Genomic DNA, 12,291 nt, shown 5'->3' with positions numbered 1-12,291 from the left:
AGACCCTAAGCAAGGATGGAACCAGGGCTGTGGGCTTTTCATGTTTCACCTGCTCAGGCTCTGTGTTTCTTCTTGTTTAAACGAGAAGATTGGGTGACATCATTTAATATGTGAAACCTCCCCCATGTCCATGGCCTTGACCCAAACTCAGCTTCCCTTTGGCTTTTGCCTGGACTATTACAGTACATGTTGCCATCTCTAGTACGCTCCCTCCCCACCCAGCACACCATAACCAATGATGTTCCTAAAACACAGAGGCCCTGACTTGATTCTCCTTTCATACTGCAGCCTCAACTCCTTAGCGATCGAGACCTTTCTCCATCTCAGCCCCACCCCATCTTTCCACCCTCATTGCCCTGGCCTCTGTACTATGCAGCCCATTTCCAGTGACCCCAATTTTCCAAGGCACTGTGTACTCTCTCACCTCTGTGTTTCTGCCATGTGACTTCCCTTACTTAACCACCCTCTGCTCTCCTTGCCCATCAAATTCCCACTCATCCTTCGAAGCCCAATTAAATGACAGTCTCTTCATCAGTGAAGTTTCCCTCAGGTCCCCAGAGTTAGTCACCATCCAATCAGAGCCACCAGATACTTCTTGCATGCATTTTCCATCCCCAAAACCCAGACCAGAATTTCACTCATTCATTCACAGGTACGTCCGGCACATGGTGTGGAATGAATGAGTACAGGTGCATCAGAGCAATGGACAAATGTATCTTTAGGGTCCTGCCCCACTGTCATTACTGGAACCCTAGGATTCCCCAAGTGAAGCTGCGAGGCCGTGGCCAGGAAGAGAGGTTTTCCAGGTTGGAAATGACCAGACATCTGGAAAGCTGACCTACCTTTCACCTCATTCTAAGAAAAGGTGCTGCTTACCCTCCAGGTCCCTTCCGTTTGCCTTTCCCACGAGTCAGTGCACCCACACCCTGCCCTATTGGTGGCAACTCCCTGCTGCACTTCTTGCAAATGATTCGTTTTCATACCAAACAAGACAAAAGCTCCAGGTGCCAACTAAGTTTTGTTTTTCTTCCTGGGAACTGAACAAGAGCCATCTTCAGTGGAAACTCATTAGGCAGAGTAAGGGCAGGTTACTCTGGTGACTTCTTGGCACAGAACTTAGTACCGCACTGGGCTTCCACAGTGATCCTTGAGATCATTATCAAGATGAGCCAATGAATGGAAAAAGAAATGATTCAAAAACCTAGCTCGAGTAGACACACAGACCAGAGAATCAGTCTTATTTCTTTAGATTTAATAGCCAGAGCAACTTTAGCTGCCCCAGCATCCTGGACTGAGCCTTCCTGTCCTTCAATGTCTAACCTGAGAAGCAGCCCTTCCAACGTATGTCCTCATACCTATTCCAGGACACCGGCGCACCTCGTCTGTCCCCTACTGCACCTCTCCTGTGGTGGCACCTTCTTACATTCTGACAGGTTGAACACGTCTTCATCAACCCTGACCAACACTACGTGCCTCCAATCTTCACAACCTCTTCCAACACCCTCAAACTTTACCTTACAAAAGTAGTTCACTGAACCAACGTTTCTTGAGCGTGTCGCATCTCCTCCACCAAAAATAGTGGGTGTTTGCTGAGTCATTATGACAGGCCTAGCCTTATGCTCGCTTTTTGCACGACCTCCCTCGAAACTTACCTACAAGTGGGACAACCGTACCATCTATCCTGCAAATCAGAACACCTTTGGGAGTGAAAGGGGTCGCTATCAGTCCTGCACTGGGGCATGGACATAAACCAGGGCTGTGCTGAGCAGACCAGAGAGTGGCGTCCCTCTACCTGTTGGCCAAATAGGGTAGCTACAGCCACCTTTACAGACAAGAAAACTGAGGTTCACATTAAAGACAGGAACCCCTTAACATCCACCAAGTGGTCTTCCAAAGATGCCAAAAAATTCACACTACATTCGGCCACAGCCATCTTCTAAGGGGGTCGGTCGGGCCCTCTACCTCCCAAAGCCCTTGGACATGGCAGCTGATTTGCTGGTTAATGGCCTGAGTGACGAAGGAATGCTAACAATGGCTATGGCAGGAGAAGTGCCCATACTGGGGGTGGAACAAGGCCAAAACACACTCCTTGAAGGTCAGTGAAATCACCCCACCCTGTCCCGAGCCTCTCGCTGACCTGAGCCACGAAAGGTTCCCACACAAGCTTTGGAGGGGGGACTGGAGCCACCCCTCCATACCAGCTCTCCATTTTAACCACGGGGGGCTTTGAAGTGAAGCCATGACACAAGCAATTACTGCAACAGAGCCAACCCTGCAGGGCTGAGGCACTGACACCAGACAGACAAATCCTATGAGGGAATGGGATGGCTGCAAGAGAAGAGGGGCCGTTACACAGCCTGCAAGCGCCGCGGCTGTCGTCGGCACTCAGCCCCCTTTGCAGGCCGCACTGTTCTCCACACTGATGCCCTCATCAATAAGAAGTCTGAGAACACTGAAGTCAGTAGAGCAAGTCCTGCCTGCGACCACCCCAGGGAGCACTCTCCAGTAAGTGGTACAGCTACGATTCAAACTTGGCGCAGCTGTCTGGGTTACACCCCACCATCTCCACCCGTAGGCAAGGGATCATCACCGTGTGCCGGACCCCATGCTCAGGCCCAGAAGCTGCCCCACTGCATGCTGCATTATAGTTTATAAAGCACTGTCAGGGAAATTCCTCCGGTCCTCACAAATGCATCGTGATAGAAGATCTCTATTTGAAGGTAACTGAAGCTCAGGCATGTTCTAGAACTTAAGACCACGGCACTAGTGGGTGGCTCAAAGAGAGGTCTTAGCTTTTCATATACCAAAAACGTTCAGTGATGGTACTGCCAAAACGATAGCCCAGACCCTCAGGGTTGGGGGTCTCCAACCTGATTCTCAGTTGCCTTCCAAAATCACAGACACAGCAGCGAATACGAATTAGCACAGAGTGAAATAATACTAACGGTTTCTTGCCTGTATATAGGGCCTGCTAAGGACGTGCCCGTCAATGTCAATTTCTCATGCTTACCTGCAAAAGTTAAGGAGCAGGACTAGAGCTTTGGAGATGGGAGCCTGACTCTCATTCTGCCAGTTAAAGCGGAGCACCCCATGGGAAGGTTCTTCACCCCTGGGCTCTTACCCACACTCTGCAGATATGACTAATCCTGCTAACCCATCTCTTGGATTGCAATTGGGAGCTCAGTAATAAAAACGATTGTAAAATGCATCTCCGCCACATAAAAAGTGCTACAAAGGCAATGCAATACTAATGGGTTCTGTGAGATGGGTTGTGATGGGTAGGTTTAACAGGGAAGGAAAAAAACAAAAGGATCTACCCTGTAATGGACCTAATACTGGCAGCCTCAAAACCTTTACACAAGCAAAAGTAAGTAAAATTGAAAGGGGACGGGTAGGGGTGGGGCTGGGGGCTTCAAGAAGCCGTGAAGTTATCATGCAGTCAGAACCTTGGTTCTTGCAAAAAAAAAAAAAAAAAAGGGAAGGGCATAAATGGCAGTAAAAAGAAATCAACCCCCAACCACACACACACTCAAATGGAACCATCTTGATCACTTTGTTTCAAAGTACAAAGTACAAGGTCCAAACCCAGTAACAGTGATCTCCAAGTTATATTCCCTCCCAAATTCTCCAAAGCAAAGCCATGGGGGGGGGAGGGGTGGGGCGGGGCAGGGGAAGTAGGGCAGAGAAGGAATGTGTCAGGCCTGGCTCAGCAGAAACAGAAGCAAAAATTTACCTTTGAAATACAATAAAAATTTTAAAAAAACAAAAAACACCTTTGAAAGAGATCTGGCCTGGGAGTATGGGCTGTGGCCCAACTCCAGCTCAGCTGACAAGGATGTGACAGAGCAGTGTGTCCCTTTCCCAGGGCCTCGATTTCCTCACCTGTACAAAGAAGGATCCGGTTGCCCTAGCACCAAGGCCTAGCCCACATTTCTAAGGCAGGAACTGGCTGCTTGATCGAAGCTTCTTCAACTTCCTATACGCTTTGGTCACATAAAGAGTTTTTTCCAGCCAAGGCTGATAAGCTGGCAAATATTTAGGACAAGAGTAGGAACTTAGCTGCCTGGTATGCTTCTAACAGCAAACAGCTCCAGGCATCCGGTTTTCCCCTCTCTTCTCTGCCAGACTGGTGCAGGCCCACTATCACCCACCCTGGAACTGATCAGCACCCTCCTAAAGGGGCTCCCTGCCTCTGCACTTGATCTGCTACCACTCTGCTCTCTGAAACATGGATCCACTAAAACCCTTCTTTGCTCAAAAAGTAACAAAAGCCCTCCTGCCCCCCACAACTGCCATCATCCTTACCCTTCCTGGCAGCCCTTTCCCGCCTAAGCCTCCCAAACCAGCCCCATCTTTTACCCCGCAAGCTCCACACACACACTTCCATTCACCATACACTTTAAGGCTTCAGGACGATACAAAGATATCGAGTCCCTCTATCTGGAAAACTCTTCCATCCCCGTCCACCATATGCACTCCTACTCACTCTTCAAAACCCAATGTCTTCTTCTCCATGAGCATTCTCCTGTTCTTCCAGGTGGCGGGTCACTCCTTTCTTAGTGGTCCCATCAGCCCTGTGTGCATCACTCTCATAGGGCCTTACCATGCTCTATTTTAGTCTCTCTCCTATACTGGAATAAAGAGCCATAGAGCCCAAGCCTCGGTTGTCTTTGTCAGCCAGTATCCAGCATTTCTGTCTAGGACATGTTAATCTCGCAGTATCCCTGAGCTGCACTGAACGCAAGAGACTGAGGTGTATGTGAGCACACATATGTGAGGGACAAGGGGGCAAGGGGCCTGGGAATGGCTTCACGGCACAAGGTGGGTTTGGGCCTTGAGTTTAAAGGGTCATAGGTTTACAACAGGCAAGAGACTCTGGCCAGCCTGGAACTCCAGGCAGGGAGAACAGTACAGGCAAAGGCATGGATCGAGAAAAACATCAGGTTCATGGGCAACAGGACCACCCGGCTGTGGAAGGAAAAGCGAAAGAACACTTGCAAATGCACTCAGCCTTCAGATGGCGTGCTGAAGAGACTCCCCTCTACACCAGGGCCCTAGTCTTCACCCTGACGACGAGACTGCCCAATGCCAATGCCACCTGGGCAGGCTACAGCCTAGCTGGTCCTCCATCCAGTCCTGGGACTCCATGGGCCCAAGCTTCTGGGTTGGTCAAAGTGCCTCTCCCCCATCATTGCAACTGTGTGGTTGCAGTGAAATACATCAATCCCTTTCTTCATCAAACCAATGCTTCCAAAGCACCTACCATGTGACAGGCACTCTTCTGGGCCTGGGGATATGGCCATTCACAAGGCAGGCATTTTTGCAATCCTCGAGAAGCTTATTTTAAAGTGGAGCGGGGACAAAGATTAGCAAACATATAAAGTCAAGGGGTGATTGGTGCCTATATTGTGTCAGTGAGTGCGGTTCATTCATTGAACAAATAGTACTGAACATCTTCAGAGCACCAGAGACCAGAGGGATTCAAAGATGAGATAGGCAAGGTCCTGTTTACTTTGCTGAGTGCCAGTCCTAGCATCTGTCTCCACACCTGAAAATGCCTTTATCTCTGAGTCAGTGAAATGCAAATGATCCACCTGAGGCAGGTAGGCCACAGGAAGAACTGGAGTTGATCCCCCAGAGTCCTGAGCTGGAAAGCCAACTTGCAGGAAGGTGTGCGCGTGATGGGAAGAAGAGCAGGCAGGATCCAACAGGAGCTCTTCAGCTCAAGTCCAGAGGACATCCAGCATTGTGGAAGGAGCCACAGGTCAAGGGCAAGGACAGGGATCAAGACCCTCCCTCACTTCCCTTCTTGAGTGATTTTATTGCCCCAACTGCCTCTCTATAGGGATACATCAAAGCCTTATCACTACAGAGGAGGGAACAATGTGGGGGGGAGGGGCCGATGGTTTGCTGGAGAGGCTCTGTTCTGTCTGGCTAGGTTTGGGGAGAGAAGACACGCAACAGGTAGAGGGAATGGTAGTATCTTGAGAGAGAAGGGGCTGGGCAGCAGCATGTGGAAGTAAGAAACCTGTTCGAGCACTTAAACCTTCGACTGTGATCCCACCGGGCCCGGTGCATGTGAACTGAATTAAATTCCAAGGAAGGGCACTGGAAAACACCACTGATTTGCATTTCCATTCTGTGGACACAGAGGACAGTGATGAAGCTATAGATCAGGCAAAGGCTGAAAACTTAGCCATGTCACTAACAGTTGTGTGACCTTACTTAACAAAAAAATTCATTTTCTCATCTGCAAAATAAGACCGAAAATCATAAAGCCTCCTTTAATCCATCAGTATGAGAATTACATAAGCACCTGGGAAGCACTCAGAAAACTGTCAAAATTATTATTATATTATTATTACTGTTATTAAGAAAGAATGATAAAAAGATAAACATTTTCCAGCTTCCATTCTGTGGTTTACCTGCTGCCAGGCATGAATCCCATTAAGCCTCCTGACACCCGCCCACCCTATTCACAGACAGTGAGGAGAGGTGAAGTCCTCATCAGTACATCAGTGTTCTGTCTCATTTCTGTGACCCACAAAGGAATGTACCAGCCATTCGCACCACACATCCAGGAAGTGTGGACCAGACTCCCATACCACACTTCTGCTCCAAACCTCCTCCTTTGCCTCACCTTTAGCTCATACACACCTTCAAGCCCACAGTCTTCCACTCAGATAGCAGCTTCCAACCTGCAACACAGCCTTACCTCCTCCTTCCTCACCAGGGTTTCTTCCAGCAAGGCGCAGCCTTCCAACGCCACATTCCAGGAAAAGTCCCCACCAATGCACACACTACGCTAGGACTCCTAATTAGGGACCAGGGTCAAAGTCTCAGCTTCATTCAAACAGTTACTAAATGTGTTACTGTGCTTCCTGCATTACCATACAAATGCCTAATCCCAGCGACACTTCCAGAACCCCCGCCCCAGTGCGTTCTCAAGTCGATCTCTAGAGAAGCATGTAATGACCCTTTAGCCTACAAGATAAATTTAAATCTACTTAGCAAATTAAATTTTTAAATCTCCATTTCCCACAGCCCCCTTCACGCTGCTCATTCCAAACACAGCCTCATGCATAAACCTTCCCTATGGCTGCATATGCCTAACACATCACATCGGGGTCTTACCTGTCCTTCTTCCACATGGCCAAGTCCTACTCAGCCCTAAAGATTCTCTTCAGACACCACTCCCTCTGTGGTTGCTTCCCTGAAGTCGACCCTCCTCAATGCAGAGCAGCCAAAACATACCCTTATAACAGCACACACACACATACACAAACACACACACACACACACACACACACACACACACACACACTTGTGCTCTCAAGGAGGACAGGGGCTGCGTTCCCTCATCTTTGTACTCCTGGGGCCAGCCAGTTGCAGAACTTGTGAACCTCACACACTGCTCTTCTCCTTTCTCTGCACAAATTAGCTGTGTGTTCCATCCCCTGCTTTTACCAGGTCACCAGGCATCATCTCTCTTGACCAAAAACCCATCATTATCCCAGCATCTTAAGCCATAGTTCTGAAATCAAATCCAACCGGACTCTTCCCTGTTCCCAATTAACCGGTGCCAAGTTCACAGTGAAGTAAAGTCACATATTAACACCAAGATCAAAGTTCTGGGCTGTAATTTTGAGCACATCTCTAATTAGCCCTGTGACCTTGGGCAAAGGTTCACATGCTGATGACAGTGTCACCAGGCCCAGTTCTCGGGGGGATTGTTTGATATCCAAATGGAATATCTGATGGGAAACTGTTTAATCAAGTGCAGAGCCCTGCACATTCATAAAGGGTATAATGAAGAAATTTTATCAAATCTAACCATCAACTGTTAAGATGTACCATTATCAACTTAGAATGAAAAACTGCTCGGCCATGACACATCTGTGATTATGAGAACCCAATTTCAGTCATATTAAAATGTGAAGTGTTTTAGAATTAATGAAATAAAATTTATTTGTCTCAGTAAATTTAGAAACCTGCTACAAATTTTTCATATTTGCCAACGGCCCATAATAGGTACTTGGTAATATATGCCAAGTAAATGAATGAACACCCACTGAGAATACTCTTAGGCCAAATTATTGCCTCTCTCACTGGAATTGGGCGGCAGGAGGCCTCCCAATGCCAGTTCCTCCCCCTCTCAATCATGTCCCAGCCTGATCAAAACCCTCAAAAGAGGACTTCAAGTCACATCCCAACTCCCTTCATAATGAAGCCTCCTCTCCACCAACCACTGTCTGGAACTGTCCACCTTCCCAGAACAGTGACTTCTCCACCAGAACATGTCACCACAAAAAGAGTCCTACTCAGTCCCAGCCGTAGTAACCAGCTCAGCACCTCAGCTTCTCCTCCCTCCAACCATCCCCAAAGCCAACTCTAGGCCCACCCACTGCTTACAAGGAGCAGAAGCCTGGGAGAATGCCTGACCCAAAGGGCCCAGGCCTGTACCCTCAACCAGACAGCTAACCCCAACTACTCATCTCCCATCTAGAGTCTACATTCTAGACTATAAAAGCCTGGGTGTTGTGCATGGGGGACTGCCTTGCAAAGATTAAATTCAAGATACACACTCTTCCTTTTAACTGACCCCTGGTGCTGGCAGGAACCCGGAAGGACGGAAGGCTGGCTGTGGAGTGGAGAGAACCCGGTTTCGAGTTCTGGGCCCCCCACCATCCACCATTACTCACTGTAGGCTCCAGAACCAGCACCCACCTCCTCTGGGCCTCTGCGTTTGTTTTCCTACCTGTAAGAGTGAGGGAGGGTAAGGAATTGGGGGTGGGGGGCAGTTAGCTGCTTTCCCTCCTTCTGTCTAGAGACTTTATTAAAAATGCACAAGTGCTGGGAAAGGTAAGCCATTAAGTCACTAACACCTTAGTGAAAATGAGTTTCATTAGGAGGCAAACAATTTAGAAAAGGGTAATGGAAACAAAGTTAAGTGAGTCTTGTACTAGGAAAGCAGCTCAGGGATGACCCTACATTTTTGCATTTTGTGTTGAGGGCAGGAAGGCAGTGAATCCCTGGGAGGGGAAGGGAAGCCAGAGAGCCCTTTCAGTTCCCGGAGCACTCCCTAGTCCCAAAGGCGTCGCTCTGTCGAGTACTCAGGCACAATTCCACTCTTTATCTCATCTCATGTACCCCCTCCATCCAACCCTATGCCCCCAACACAGTCACATTTACAGTTTCATCTCCACTCTCCACACTTTATTTAGTCTTCTCTCCTCTGCATTCCCCACCCCCACCCCCGCGCAAATGGCCTTCCTGTCGCTGGCTGGCTTCAGGAAACCCCCTATCCTTCAAAGCCTTGATCAAGCGCGGCCCCTCCAAAGGGAGAAATCAAACTCCTTTCCTTAAGCGCCTGAAAACTTTATCCACGGCTTTCCCACCCCCCTCACCCCCCCCCGCACTCTGCACTCGGGTCAGCTTGGGCACCTCGGTTGACTGCGTGCTCCCTGAGGGCAGGGACTGGGCCCCACCAGCCTCTCTGACCCCGCACACCCAGCACAACGCGTGGCACACAGTGGGTGCTGAAGAAATGCTTGGAGAAAAAGAACCAGGAGTTGGGAACCTTCCATGTCAGTTATGGCTCGGCCTCTACGGAGTGACTCCGGGGAGGCCCTCCTTCTCTCTGGGCCTCAACTGAGCTGACTGTAAAATGGGGGGACTCGAATTACCGGGTTCCTAGGCCCTTCCCACTGTGACAACTGGGATTCCGCGAAAGCTCCCAGCGGCTGGGTGTGGCCCCGCCCCCTGGACGCCCTGAAAAGCCCGGGCAGGGGGCGCTCAGGGAAGGGCGCCAACCCCGCCCAGCCCCAGGTCCGCGCTTCCCGAAACCTCGGGGTCCCCCACCCCCATGCGTGCACCCCGTGATTGCGCCGCGGCCGGCACTTCCGCACCGCGGGCCCTGGGGCCCGGGCTGGGCGCGCACTCCGCGCCCTGCGCCCCGCGCTCCTGCCTCCCCGGAGGCGCTCGCGCCAGGGGAGGGCCGGGGGTTCCCGAGGCGCCCGCGAGCGGAGGGTGGGGGGAAGGAAGGAGGATTTGCAACAATACCTCGGGGAGGAGGCAGCCGGGGCAGCGGCGGCGGCGGCGGCGGCGGCGGCGGCGGCGGCTGGAGGCGGAGGCAGAGGCGAAGGAGGAGGTGCCCGGGCACTCCCCCTCCCATTGTCCCCGGCCCCGGACAGGCCCGGCCCCGCGCCCCGCACCGCGCCCCGCGCCCCGCGCCCCGGGCCGTGCAGCCAGCCCTTACCTTGCAGCGCCCGGCTCTCCCCTGCTCGCTAACGCTACTTATCCCGGGAAAGCTCGCGCGGGGCCCGGGAGCGGACCCACAGACAAAAAGTGAAACTTCGGCAGGGCTGGAGCGGCTGCTGGTTGGTGCCTTTCCCCCTCCTTCCTCCCCACCGTCCCCACCCCCTCCCCTCGGGCTCCCGTGCGGTGCCCTGAGAGCTGGAGGCTGACGTCAGGGGCCTGAATTCCTGACTTTGCCTGTACGCATTTGTCCATGTAAGGTATGGGAGAGCGTGTGCCCGCGGGGCCGCCGCGCAGCGCTCGCCTGGCGGGGGAGGGGGCGCCAGCTAGGGCTGCAGCTAGGCCAGAAGGTGGGCGCGCGGAGGGCATGTTACTTCCTGGGAGGAAGAGGAGGAGACGCGGGGATGCAGGGAGCTTGCAAAGGAGGAAGGGAAAGAGGGAGGTGTGGAGGCTTTGCCTGCGCTGGAGGAAGAGGAAGCAGACGTAGAAGGAGGAAGCGGCTGAGTGGAGGGGCTACTGAAGAAATGGGGGGACCGTGTCTACTATGGAAGCGCCAATTTAGGGCGCTGAGCCTCAGCAGAAGACACCCTGCCATGGAATTCCCTTCGAGATCTCGCTCCTGAGCCTCGCCCTGGATTCCCAGCAACATTCATGAACCTACTGGATGGCAGAGCTGGCAAAGACCAACTTCCAAACTCTCCCACTTCACGCAGAAAACCGAAGCCCTGGGAAGAAAAATGACGTGCCCAGGGTCATACACAACACAGATCCAAGCGCGGGACCCGGATGCTTAGGCTCCCAGCCGCGTTCCCGCTGCCAGGCAGGGCCCTAGGGGACCCCTTTCGTCCCACTGAGCCATGAAACAGGCTATGTGTCCCTGGACAACGCGGACCACCCTGTGAAGAGCTTGCCAACTTCTCTTGGTCCCAGAGTCAGTTCCTGGAAGGTTCTGATTGACAGCCCTGAGTAGCTGTGACAATCATTTGCTTCAGGGCAGCTTCCTCCGTCCTGTACTCAGAAGAACCCCTGCAGTTTAGCATTTACTTCCCAGGCTTGTCCCAGAAGCCCAGAAAGCTTGCTGTGAGCTTACAGCTTCAAAAAAAAAAAAAAAAAAAAAAGGAAAAAAAAAAAATCTGTGAACTGGGTGAACTGGTTTGAGTAGAGGCAAGCCTGTTCTTGGAAGGTTTGAGTCGGATTTTTTTTTCCCTCTGACATTTGTAAATACGAGCAACCATGAAAACCACCATTTACTTTGTCAAAAGGTTGTAATGTTCAGCAGCTAGTGCCTGGAAGGCACTCAAGGCTGTAGAGTTTGTTTCTTTGTATTTCTGGCCTCCTGTACCTAAAATAATCATCCCTCACCTCAGCACATCATGAAAGTGCTTTTTCACAGGTTTATTAGGTCTTTGTGTTAGGTGGGACAAAGTGTAGTCCCTCTTTAATATCTGAGGATAAAAAACAGGTAAAGTGATTTGCCCAACACAAGATAAAGGACTGAGCTAACACATGAACTCACCTCCCCCTATCCAGGTCGCATGACTAATGGTGGGCGCGGGTGTCCACCCAATAAGGAGGCCCTCGCTCCCAGCAGGACATAATTCCCATTCATGGATGTTGAGAGTACCTATTCTTGAAAATTCCAGAACTTGGTTCTTCTTGGATTTGGAGGGATTTTTTTCAACCAAGAATTAAAGAAGTGAATGTAGAAACACAGGTTATTACACTTACCGTTTCTTGAGCACCTTCTTTGTGCAGAGTCTTTTAATTCAGACATTCCCGGGTTCAGATTACTTAATCTCTCTTCCTCTCAATTTCCCAGCTACACCTGCAAAAATTGGAAATAGCAGAGATAAGGTAAAGAGTACCCATGCCATGCAATCATGAAATATTTTTTTCTTTGCAACTAATAATACAGTTTGAAATAGGAAATATGAGCTCTTAAAAGAGATTTTGTCCTGGGGCTTTCAAGAGTCAGATCCTATTACAACACAGTTCACTTAGTCTATCTTCAACATTGCAGCAAACTCGTATTCT

The 12,291-nt window shown here is 50.7% G+C and overlaps 1 protein-coding gene across 13 annotated transcripts in view; it reads right to left on the bottom strand.

The window, feature by feature from the left end:
• Positions 1-11,968, bottom strand: part of LOC113918675 (LIM domain containing preferred translocation partner in lipoma) — a 667,221-nt gene extending 655,253 nt beyond the window's left edge. For 4 of the 13 annotated variants that reach the window (XM_027587339.2, XM_027587346.2, XM_027587350.2 and 1 more), the window contains exon 1: positions 10,259-11,967. The gene's annotated coding sequence lies outside the window, so the exon portion shown is untranslated. Of the gene's footprint in view, positions 1-8,602; positions 8,647-8,702; positions 8,759-10,062; positions 10,104-10,258 lie in introns of those variants that run through there. The other 9 variants (XM_027587341.2, XM_027587344.2, XM_027587348.2 and 6 more) reach the window with 7 other exon arrangements.
• Positions 11,969-12,291: the final 323 nt, after the last annotated feature.

The sequence above is a fragment of the Zalophus californianus genome, chromosome 1 (assembly GCF_009762305.2).
Source record: "Zalophus californianus isolate mZalCal1 chromosome 1, mZalCal1.pri.v2, whole genome shotgun sequence".
In the NCBI taxonomy this organism is placed as follows: Eukaryota; Metazoa; Chordata; class Mammalia; order Carnivora; family Otariidae; genus Zalophus; species Zalophus californianus.
This window is presented reverse-complemented; position numbering and strand designations above follow the sequence as displayed.